We start from the raw sequence: 11,784 nt of genomic DNA, 5'->3' as shown, positions 1-11,784 counted from the left end.
AAAATGACTCAGTGATTTATAGTATACATATATTTTCAGATTCTTTTCCATTTATAGGCTGTTATAAGATATTGCATATGGTTCCCTGTGCTATACAGTAGGTTTTTGTTTATCTATGTTAAATATAGTAGTGTGTATCTGTTAATTCCTAATTTATCTCCTCCCACCAATCTCCTTTGGTAACCACAAGTTTGTTCTCTATGTCTGTGGGTCTGTTTTGGCTTTGTAAATAAGGTCATTTATATAATCTTTTAAGATTCCACATATAAGTGATATCATGGGATATTTTTCAGCAGGATGGCTCTGAACCTTCGTACCAACATCACAGGATAAATCTGGCCACAGTGGCACTGCCTTTAGCAAACAGTGCTTTTCCTGCAGTGGCTCCATCTTTCTTCCCTTTGGCTTCTGAGTCATTTGAAGACTTCTTGGAAACAAGTATGGGTGCGTTCAGGAAGCTGCCATATTTCAGCTCTAGCTGCCCTGTGATCTGAGCAGTAAATGTACTCCAGTAGTCACTGACTGCCTATTGACTCAACCGGGTCAACTATTGTTTAATAGGGAAGGAACAATTTAAAGGCCAGGGGAATTTAGGATGATTTTAGCTCCCTGGGAATCTAACTCCCAGAGGATTGTGACTTATACATATTCTGCTTTAGAACATGTTATTTATTTTAATTGGAGGCTAATCACTTTACAATATCGTGGTGGATTTTGCCATACATTGACATGAATCAGCCACGGGTGAACATGTGTCCCCCATCCTGAACCCCCTCCCACCTCCCTCCCCATCCCACCCCTCCGGGTTGTCCCAGTGCTCTGGCTTTGAGTGCCCTGTTTCATGCATCGAACTTGGACTGGTCGTCTGTTTCACATATGGTGATATACATGTTTCATTGCTATTCTCTCACATCATCCCACCCTCGCCCTCTCCCACAGAGTACAAAAGTCTGTAGAACATGTTTTTAGGACAAAGTTTGAACTGTAATACAGAATGATCACGCTACCCCAGTGGCACACACGGGGCTGCTAAATACGGTTGTGCGTGTTGCGCACTGTGCCAAGGAGTTGTGTGTGCCGACGGGATAAGGAGGGGTTGAAATGCAGCTAGGGCTCAACTCCCAAGCTTGCCTTCTGCAGAGCTGCGTCAGCCTGGAGGAAGGGACACTTTCTGCAATTTATTCTCCCAGAGGCAAAGGCTGCCCCGTGTCCTGGTGGCCTGGCATAGGTACCTAGGGCCGTGGTGGGCCACCCTACTTGTGGGCAGGCCTTGGTATTGGGGAAGGTGTCCTAGAGGAGAAGACATTTGTAGGCCAGAGGATCTCTACTCTGTGAACTTGCTCCAGGACCCCCAGCACAGCCTCTGCTGGCTGTAAGATAAATGTTTGCTGAATGAATGTAGAAGGAGAGGGTGAGAGTTCTTTGAGATTCACACTCAACTGAAGCATTCTCTAATATTCTGCTTCTTATCTGTCAGACACAATTCTCTGCTTATAATCTTTTTTAACCAGTTAAGTTCTTATGGCAGGTTAACTTTCAAGATTGGACAGACCCTCTGATCGCACTGGCTCTTCTGCTAGAAAGTGGTATGCCCTGGGAACTCTGTGGGTGGCAGCTAAAAGCATTTCTGGGACCCATAAAGTCATACCCACATGACCGAGGCTGATGGTGTTGATGTCACACTACCAGGCACTTACTGAGTCTGATTTGTGATTGTTACCATCACCCAGCGAGAGGATGCCAAAGATTTGAGCTCAGAAGAGGAGGTGGAATCATCTAGTCCAAACTTTCTTTTTACAGATGAGATCAGTGAGACTTCAAGACTGGCCGTTTATGGTAAAAAAAACGTTCCACTTCCAAGATCCAGGGCTCATTATATTAACAATATCACTCAGGAGGTGTTGTAAGGACTGAATGAGTTAATCCATGACCATGCACAACACTTATAAGTGCCTGATGGAGAGAGATGGCCCCAAATCATTAGAAATCACAACAATGGCGTCCAGCACCAGAAAGGCTCAAGAAATAGCTATTGCAATGAAGGCTCCAATTCCCCGTTGGAGTAGAAACCCCTGTTTGGTGAAATGCAGGAGGGGGTCCACTTAGCACCGTGGATGTTGTTTTCTTCTCTTGTGACACCCATTTCAGGGAGATAGCCTCCTGAGTAGTCCTGACACTCAGAGAACAGGCCGAGGGTGATTTTTATTGGAACTGCAGCTATATTTATTGGATTTTCAAGCATATATTTTATTAGACTACAAATGAGCAGAAATGACCTTATTACAGACATAACCATGACTCAGCTCTAAGATTTTTTAAAGTAGGTTATGGTTGGGGCGACAGGGTGTTGGTGTTTAATGGGACAGAGTTTCTGTTGGGGAAGATGAAAATTCTGGAGATGATGGAGTTAATGTTAGCACAACAATGTGAATGCACTTAAAAATGGTTAAAAGGGTAAATTATATGTTATGTATATTTTACTACAATTAAAAACAAAGTTATAGACCCCAGCGCCTCATTCCTTTAAATGCCACGTTTCATCGGCTGGGTCATTCTTTGTGCTGGGTCTCCATCAACACTAAGCTGCAGAGGGCAAGCTTGGCGTTGAGCCCTGGCTGCGTGTCAGCCTCTACTTGCCCCAACGGCACACGCACCACCTTTGCACAGTGCACAATGCATACAGCAGTATTTGGCCGCCCTGTGTGTACCACTGGGGTAGCATGACCACTCTGCATTATCATTCAAACTTAGTCCTAAAAACACGACATGCAGAATATGTGTAAGTCAATCATCCATCTCACATTCCTTTGGAAGTCAGATTCCCAGAGAGCTAAAACAATTCCAATGCTAGAACTTTCTAGGTGGGGAACCAAGGCTCAGAGAGGCCCAGGAACTTGCCAAGGCCGCCTTTGCTAAAAGGCACCCCTGCAGGGGCACCAGGGCAGCACCAGAGGCAAGAATCAAACTGAGGCCAGCCAGTCCAACTTGTCTTTGGTCCAGGTGTTTTCCCCTAAACTGTGATCCTGGTCATTAAATCCCAAATAAGCAGCCTTGTCATTTTGTTCACTGTATAACTGTCGAAGCTTTTGGCGATACTAGCTTGGGAGGCCCCCAGAGTGGCAGCTACTAGCCAGAGTGTGGTGTGACACTGCAGCTGACGGCCCCCAAGTGGGGGCCAAAAAAAGGGAAACCGTGGTGTGCCCGGGGTGATGGCCCTGAGCAACAGGGAGGGGGCTTGAAATGTGTGGGGGGGGACACGCACATTAGGATCTGGGGGTGGGACGGCTCAGGGCCACTGCAGAAATCCAGTATCTTCCTACTGGAATCCAGCTTCCTTCAGCTGGCAGAGGCAGGTGCCCTTGGGGGCAGACTGAGTTCACCCCGCGGAGTTCACCTGGAGGAGAACTGCCTTTTCTTAGTTTGCCCAAGAAAGCCTCTGGGCTGTCAGTGACCCCAGGGCCATACCATCTTGTGGGACTATTGGTCTGCATGCACTGGAGGCCCGACTCACCAAAATGTCCCCTGCAGACTGATGCCACCCCCTCTAGAATGTGTCTAAGAGCAAGCCTTTCTAGCCAGACAGACCTGGGATGGAGCTGGCAGGTGGGGGCTCCAGCTCTGCCTCTCCCTTCATCAGTGCCTTGAGCTGGACACAGAAGCTGCCTGTGCTTATCTTCCTGGGCAGTAAGATGGTCATACATCTTCCTCAGGGCGTTGTTAGGATTGAATGAAGTCATCCTTGTCAAGTAGGGACATACCTGGCCACGAACTGGGTGCTCAGTAAGGCTGGCCTGGGATTAATGCTTATTTTATTTCCACATCAGCTGCCCTAGGGAGGGACAACGGTCCACACAGATTTGTTGGACTCTCACCGATGTTGTGCTGGATTTTTTTCCCCAAGGTGAATTCACCAGATGTTGTTCTCTGGCATTGCATCTCTTTGTACAAGGGTTCAGGGTGCCTTGGAGATGCTACCTACATCTTGGAGTAGCATCCAGGTCTCAGGTCTCAGACATCCCTTGAAAGCATCTCCCTCCTCCCTCTCTTCCTCCATCCTCACCCTCCCCCCCTTCCTACATCCTTCCCTCTCTTCTTCCATCCCTAACCCTCTTCCCCACTCCCTCCCTGCCTCCCTCTCCCCCTCCACTACACCATCAGGAGAAGGGGCTGCCTACCGTGAAGGTCCCACTGGAAAGCCGCTGAACGAATGACGCCTGGCTTTGAACAGAATGGGGACTGAGTCCTTTATACCCCAGGGAAAGACCCTTCGTCATGCAACCCTCCTCCCCCTCCTCACATCAAGAGGACAGCCTTTCATGAACCTGGCAGGTGGGCTGCTTCTGTTGGGGAGGAGGAATTATAATGCCCTGGCTTGGACCAGGTGAAGGCTCCATATTAAGGGGCCCACCCCGAGCCTCAGAAGAGACCCAGGCTCTAATTAGAGAACAATGACTCCCCTGTTCCACGCCCCCCAGCTCACCTCAAAGGCTTGGAGGCCCAGAGATTATGTCTTGGGGTCATCAGGAGAGCTCTGATGAAACTCACACGGGCCCTCCTTCAGGAGAAGGGCCTGCTTTGTCTGCTGTAGTTAATTTCCCAGTGAGAGGATCTCTGGGGTGATTCTTCTTCTGTGTTTCTGGCCTCGGGCCTGGGAATATGATACCTTTAGGGGTTTTCTGCACAAGCGGTGGGGTAGGGCAAGATGAGGCTTCATAATCAGACATCCTAGGTTCCCTGCCCGCTCTGCTTACTCATTCGGAGTAGGGCATGGAGCTTGTTACTGCTCAGCCTTGGCTCTGCATCCATGGGGGAATAATCCTACCAGGACCGTGAGGATGAGGTGAGCCAGGTACAGTGAGTGGATGGTAACAGAGCCCATTACATTCTAGTTCCTTCTCTTTCCTTCATAGCCCTGTTGGGAATTGTTTCCTTTCCAGATTTAACAAGGAACAATAACATTTACTGAGTGCCTATTACGTACTGCAAGTATTTTTTACAAGATTTTGTCTTTTTCATCCCAATAGCAGTGGGATGCAGCACTAACTCTGTTTTACAGATGAGATGAACAGTGAATGCATTAGTCCAAGTTCAAGTACAATGGGATTATTCTTGGCATCCAGGTGAGCCTGGCTGCGAACCCCGTGAGCTGTTCCCTCCATCACTATCTCCTGGAGAACCAGGGCCCGTCCAACAGTCTAATCTGGGAAGAACTGAGCCTTTACAAAACCCACTGAAGGGTTTCTTCACATAAGCAGTTGTCCTTGTGCACTGAAGCTTTTCTTTATAGATTGTTAATTATTGCTCAGTGTCTCATGTGCACAGAGGAATGAAGCTATGCGGTGCCCATCCTTTCTTACTAGCACAGAAGACACTCCATCTCTAATAAAATGATGGGAGTCGATGCATCAGTGTGGCAAAAATTCACCTTTTCAGCATCTCCAGAGCATAACCACTGCTTAGGGCCAAGGCAGAATGACAGTCACCGCAGGTGTTGTTCTGGACTTTTCCTGGGATTTGAGAGGCTCATTTTCTTCCCATAGCCAATAGCAGGGTATCTCAATTTAGCACTATGGATATTTTGGATCAAATGATTTTCTGTTGTGCGGGTGTCATAGGGTGTCTTGCTTGCATCCCTGGGTCTCTACCTATGAGAAACCAGTAGCAGTTCCCCTCCCCAAGTTGTGACAGACAAAAATGTCTCTAGACATTGCCAAACAAACCTCCCTGTGGGTCCAAATCACCCCTGATTAAGGTTCACTGGCCTACAATTTCCCTGGATGCTTGGCCTTTCCCTTCTCTGTTGGTGGAAAAGGGTGAAAAGCAAAGTTTTCTCCAGAACTCAGGCATAAGAGGGAAAAGGCTATTGGATGGGAGCTTACAACAGAAAGAAAGGCAATGCCAAAGAATGTTCAAACTACCGCACAACTGCACTCACCTCACGTGCTAGCAAAGTAATGCTCAAAATTCTCCAAGACAGGCTTCAGCAGTATGTGAACTATGAACTTCCAGATGTTCAAGCTGGATTTAGAAAAGACAGAGGAAGCAGAGATCAAATTGCCAACATCTGCTGGATCATCAAAAAAGCAAGAGAGTTCCAGAAAAACATATACTTCTGCTTTATTGACTACGCTGAAGCCTTTGACTGTGTGGATCACAACAAATTGTGGAAAATTCTGAAAGAGATGGGACTACCAGACCATCTGACCTGCCTCCTGAGAAATCTGTATGCAGGTCAAGAAGCAACAGTTAGAGCTGGACATAGAACAACAGACTGGTTCCAAATCGGGAAAAGAGTATGTCAAGGCTGTATATTGCCACTCTGCTTATATAACATGCAGAGTACATCATGCTAAATGCCAGGCTGGATGAAGCACAAGCTGGAAATAAGATTGATGGGAGAAGTATCAATAACCTCAGATGACACCATCCTTATGGCAGAAAGTGAAGAAGAACTTAAGAGCCTCTTGATGAAAGTGAAAGAGGAAAGTGAAAAAGTTGGCTTAAGACTCAACATTCAGAAAACTAAGATCATGGCATCTGGTCCCATTACTTCATGGCAAATAGATGTGGAAACAGAGACAGATTTTATATTTTGGGGCTCCAAAATCACTGCAGATGGTGACTGCAGCCATGAAATTAAAAGACGCTTGCTCCTTGGAAGAAAAGCTATGACCAACCTAGACAGCATATTAAAAAGCAGACACATTACTTTGCCAACAAAGGTCTATCTAGTCAAAGCTATGGTTTTTCCAGTGGTCATGTATGGATGTGAGAGTTGGACTATAAAAAAAGCTGAGTGCCAAAGAATTGATGCTTTTGAACTGTGGTATTGGAGAAGACTCTTGAGAGTCCCTTGGACTGCAAGGAGATCCAACCAGTCCATACTAAAGGAAATCAGTTTTGAATATTCATTGGAAGGACTGTTGTTGAAGCTGAAACTCCAGTACTTTGGCCACCTGATGTGAAAAGCTGACTAATGGGAAAAGACCCTGATGCTGGGAAAGATTGAAGGCAAGAGGAGAAGGGGACAACAGAGGATGAGATGGTTGGATGACATCACCGACTCAAAGGACATGAGTTTGAGCAAGCTCCGGGAGTTGGTGAAGGACAGGGAAACCTGATGTGCTACAGTCCCTGATGTGCTGGGATTGCAAAGAGTCGGACACGACTAAGCGACTGAACTGAACTGAATGGGAGCTTAAAGATTAATATAGCACCCAATTTCCTCACTCGCGTGAGCCCCCCGCAGAGGGCACCTGTTCTGAAATTGGTGGACTAAGCCACATGCACACACACCCCTCTCCCCCTCTCCTTGTTGTTTCTGTTGTTTAGTTGCTTGGTCCTGTCCAGCTCTGCAACATCATGGAATGTAGCCCACCAGGCTCCTCTGTCCACGGGATTCTCCAGGCAAGAATATTGGAGTGGGTTGCCTTTTCCTTCTCCAGGGCATCTTCCCAACCCAGGGACCAAGCCTCGTGTCTCTTGCTTTGGCAGGCGGGTTCTTTCCCACTGATCCTCCAGGGAAGCTCATTCCCCCTTCCTCCGCCTTTCTTTTTTTCTGTTGCTAGTCTTTCAGGCATGGGTGGAATACATGGAAATGTACTTGTGCTTTGCCTTTTCACAGCTTCTCTTGGATGTATTTTCTTTTCAGGAATGAAGGAAAATTCTTCCATTTTGAGCCATTTTTTATATGTGAATTCTACATAATTGCATGTAACTATAAATATTTTTTAAAGATATCCTTTTGTAAATTTTTAATATTCTGCTAATTTGATTTTGAATTTTGTATGTCAGGTATTCTGTTTTGGGATTTTTAAATAATTTATTATACTTTGTTAAAAAAGGAAAAATTGTACATTTTTAGAATGTGTTTCTGAGTAAATTTAATGTACTGAAAAAAAAGAATCCTGGTTAGCAATATTCCTTGTGTAGCTTCACCGTCTCCTTCATTGGCTAGGGCACAGTAACTGTCCCATTCTTTAATCTCATCAGAAAACCTCTGGTTTCCCTGAGAGCTCAGTTGGTAAAGAATCCGCCTGCAATGCAGGAGCCCCCAGTTGGATTCCTGGTTTGGGAAGATCCACTGGAGATGGGATATGCTACCCGTGCCAGTATGCTCGGGCTTCTCTTGTGGCTCAGCTGGTAAAGAATCCACCAGCAATGCGGGAGACCTAGGTTCGATCCTTGAATTGGGAAGATCCCCTGGAGAAGGGAAAGGCTACCCACTCCAGTATTCTGGTCTGGAGAGCCATGGACTGTATAGTCCATGCTGTGGCAAAGAGTGGGACACAACTGAGTGACTCACTTTCAAACCTCTGGTAGCCACACACGCACAAGTCAGTCAGTATGGAGGTGCACCCCCCGGGCTCCCCCATTGCCCTAAGCACCCACCACATCTGGGCTTATTCAGCCAGGGAGGGTCGAACCTCCCCTTAACCTCAAGGAGACCGCGGACTCTAGGCTCTGGTCAGTGTCCCTTGGGCCCCCTTTACTTCCTGCAGCGGCTGCTGTTGTGAGAAGGTGTGACCCTAGCAAACTAGCCCTCTGAGCTTTGTCCCCCCTGCATGGGCCTCAGAGATCCCCCACGCTTGGACTTTTAAGGGTTGTGGTCAACTGTAGTCACCATCCCTAGAGGTTGGGGTAATGGGTTCCACACGGAGTTTCCCCACAAGCAGATAGCCCAGGTGTGGGGATGAAGTCATTCATTGCTCCATCCTCTTATTTTTTCTTTTGCTTCTTACATCATACTTCATTGACTTATGCACTGTTTCACAGCGAAGTCTCCTTAGGGAAGAGGAGTGCATGCTGGTGAAGGGGGTTGGGGGGAGCAGAGGCAGAGGACCCTCCCGTGTCCCCCTTAGCAGGCATCCTCCCAGCTGCTGGAGGAAGGTCTGGGAAACAGAGCTGGACAGTCCTCCGCAATCCCCCTCCCCCAGAGGAGCCTGTCCTGCAGTGCTGTTTGTGGGCACGATACAGTCGGGGGTTTGACGGGAGGAGGAACTGAGCCACTCGGATTCCCAGTCATCCTCACCCTCCTCTCCTGGGGGTTGTGGGGGAGGCAGAGGCGAGATGGTCTGACATCCTGGCCCCTCCTGGCCCTCTGGTCCAGGTCCTTTCCCTTATGATAAATAACTCTTTGGGGAACCTCAGGGATCCTTTCTTGTTAAAGGTCCCTAATTAATATCAACTTGATCCATCAGAGGATCAGGTCAGATTCACCCACACAGAATGAGTGGTGCTGTGTTTTGTTGTTTTTTAAATTCCTATCCAGGCATGTGCACCTTTGTTTTAGCACATTTATTGCATCTTCATCAGCTTTGCAAACAAAGGGACCTTTGTAGGCTCCAGGAGTCTTGACCACAGCCATTTCTGAGTTTGACATCTGAATGACTTTGAGGATCCCTCAAGTGTCCTGAGAATTAAAAGTAAAACTTTTTGTGTTTGTCCAGACAGGAAAGCATCTGTCTGCTTTTATCCCTAAAGAACCTACTGTTCACTGGTCGTGCAAGGGTACTGGAGGGTCTTCAGATGGGGGAGAACTGTCTCCACTTGGATGCTACATGAAAAGTGACTTCTCCCTGAAGGGCGGGCATATCCAGCTCATAAAGGCATATGAGCTGGATATCCAGGGCATATCCAGATCATAAAGAAGGGAGAATTGATGATCAGCAGCATTCAGGGTGAGTGGGTGGAGGGAAGCTGTCTCCACAGTGAGGAATGAAGGGGTCCAGGCAAGGCCACTGGAGAGAGCTTAGTAATGTTCTGCAGAAACACTTGACATTTACTGGGATAATGAACGTGGAAATTGCATACAGGGACCTGATCCAAAGAGAGAGACGATTCATTGTGTGAGTTTCAATAAAGGGTTGATGCAAGAGGGCATTCAAACCAAGCATCTTCCAAAGAAAGGTCTGGTCCTTGAAAAGACAACCTCTAACCCTTGAAATATAACACCTGGTGTACTCTCGCCTGGAAAATCCCATGGACGGAGGAGGCTGGTAGGCTGCAGTCCATGGGGTCGCTAAGAGTCGGACACGACTGAGCGACTTTGCTTTCACTTTTCACTTTCATGCATTGGAGAAGGAAATGGCAACCCACTCCAGTGTTCTTGCCTGGAGAATCCCAGGGATGGCGGAGCCTAGCGGGCTGCCGTCTATGGGGTCACACAGAGTCGGACACTACTGAAGCAACTTAGCAGCAGCAGCAGCAGCAAGAGTATCTTTGTATATTTGTATCATTTCTTTTTACGTTCTGCATATAAAGGATGTCATACAATATTTCTCCTTCTCTGTCTGACTTACTTCACTCCATATGAATCTCTAGGTCCATCCATGTTGCTGCAAATAACATTATCTCTTTCTTTTTAATGGCTGAGTAATATTCCAAATGGACTCACAGACTTAGAGAAAAAAATTCATGGTTACCAGGGGAGGGAGATGGGGGGAATGGATACTTAGGGAGTTTGGAATCAACATGTACACACTGCTATATATAAAATGGATGACCAACAAGGACCCATTGTGTAGCACAGGGAACTCTGCTCTATGTTATGTGGCAGCGTGGATGGAAGGGAAGTTTGGGGGAGAGTGGATACATGTGTATGCATGGCTGAGTCCCTTTGCTGTCCACCTGAAACTATCTCAATGTTGTCAATTGGCTATATCCCAAATACAAAACTAAAAAGATTTTAAAAAGAGTATTTTTTTATACCTGGGACTTTAGATCATGCCAGGTAGTCTAAGCTAACAGGGTGATTTATAGCAGGGGCCTTGGGTCAGACAGTGTTAGCCTGATGCATGGAGGAGCTGGAGCCTGAGTAACATGGGCTCTTCATGTTCCCACATGACAGTTACCCCAGTAAAAACCCTGGACTCCATGGCTGGGATGAGTTTTCTGGTTGACAAGATTCCATGAATGATCCCATATATCATTGCTGGAAGAGTTCCGTGCGGTCTATGTGACTCCACTTGGAGAGGACAGCTGGAAGCTTGTGTCTGGGCTCTGCCCTCTGTGCCTTTTCCCTTAGCTGACCTTAATCTCTTTTTGCTGTCATCAATGAGAAAGGTGACTATACCAGCTTTTCTGACTTCTATGAGTCCCATTAGTGCATCATCCAGTCTGAGAGTAGCCTTGGGGATGCACAGAAGATAAATCAAGACAAGACATCCACAAAACAACTCTTTCATCTCCTCCTGAGGGAAGGTTCTCATCACCTCCTACTTAGGGGGCTTGGAGGATTAACTGGATTCATAGTACAGCAAGTCCGATTAGTTGTAGATTAGCTGTTTGGATAAACTGCACAGAGAAATCATATGTGACTCTCTCCAGAGGATGGGTTCATTCTTCTTCATCTATGCTTGTGTTGTCTTCCTGAAGTCCCAGGTTTAAGTCCCTTTGGGTACTGAGAGCCTCAGTGCCTGGGCTGGTTAGCTCATGCTAGCCTCACACTCTGCACACCATCTCTTCAGTCTCAGTCATCATGGGAGCTCCTTGAGCACAGCTACTAGGCTTCCATGACTTCCACGAGCTCCTTGAGCGCTGCTACTAGGGCAGGCAAGGAGGCTGGCATCACTTCCCTGACTATGAGAGCTCTAACACGTGCTCTTCTACGTTCAATACCTTACACAGGAGAGAGATGCTGCTTCCAAAGAGACCCGTGTTCAATTAATTGATGATCTGGAGCTGGAGCCTGGGTGAATTCTGCAAATGCTGCCAGCCTGGGCCAGGGCCCAGGGTGAACAGAGGTCACCCAGGGTATTGTGAGACCCTGTTGTTTTTTCAAAA

This window comes from Bubalus kerabau, chromosome 14, assembly GCF_029407905.1.
Source record: "Bubalus kerabau isolate K-KA32 ecotype Philippines breed swamp buffalo chromosome 14, PCC_UOA_SB_1v2, whole genome shotgun sequence".
Classification (NCBI taxonomy): Eukaryota; Metazoa; Chordata; class Mammalia; order Artiodactyla; family Bovidae; genus Bubalus; species Bubalus kerabau.
Note: the sequence above shows the minus strand (reverse complement) of the source record.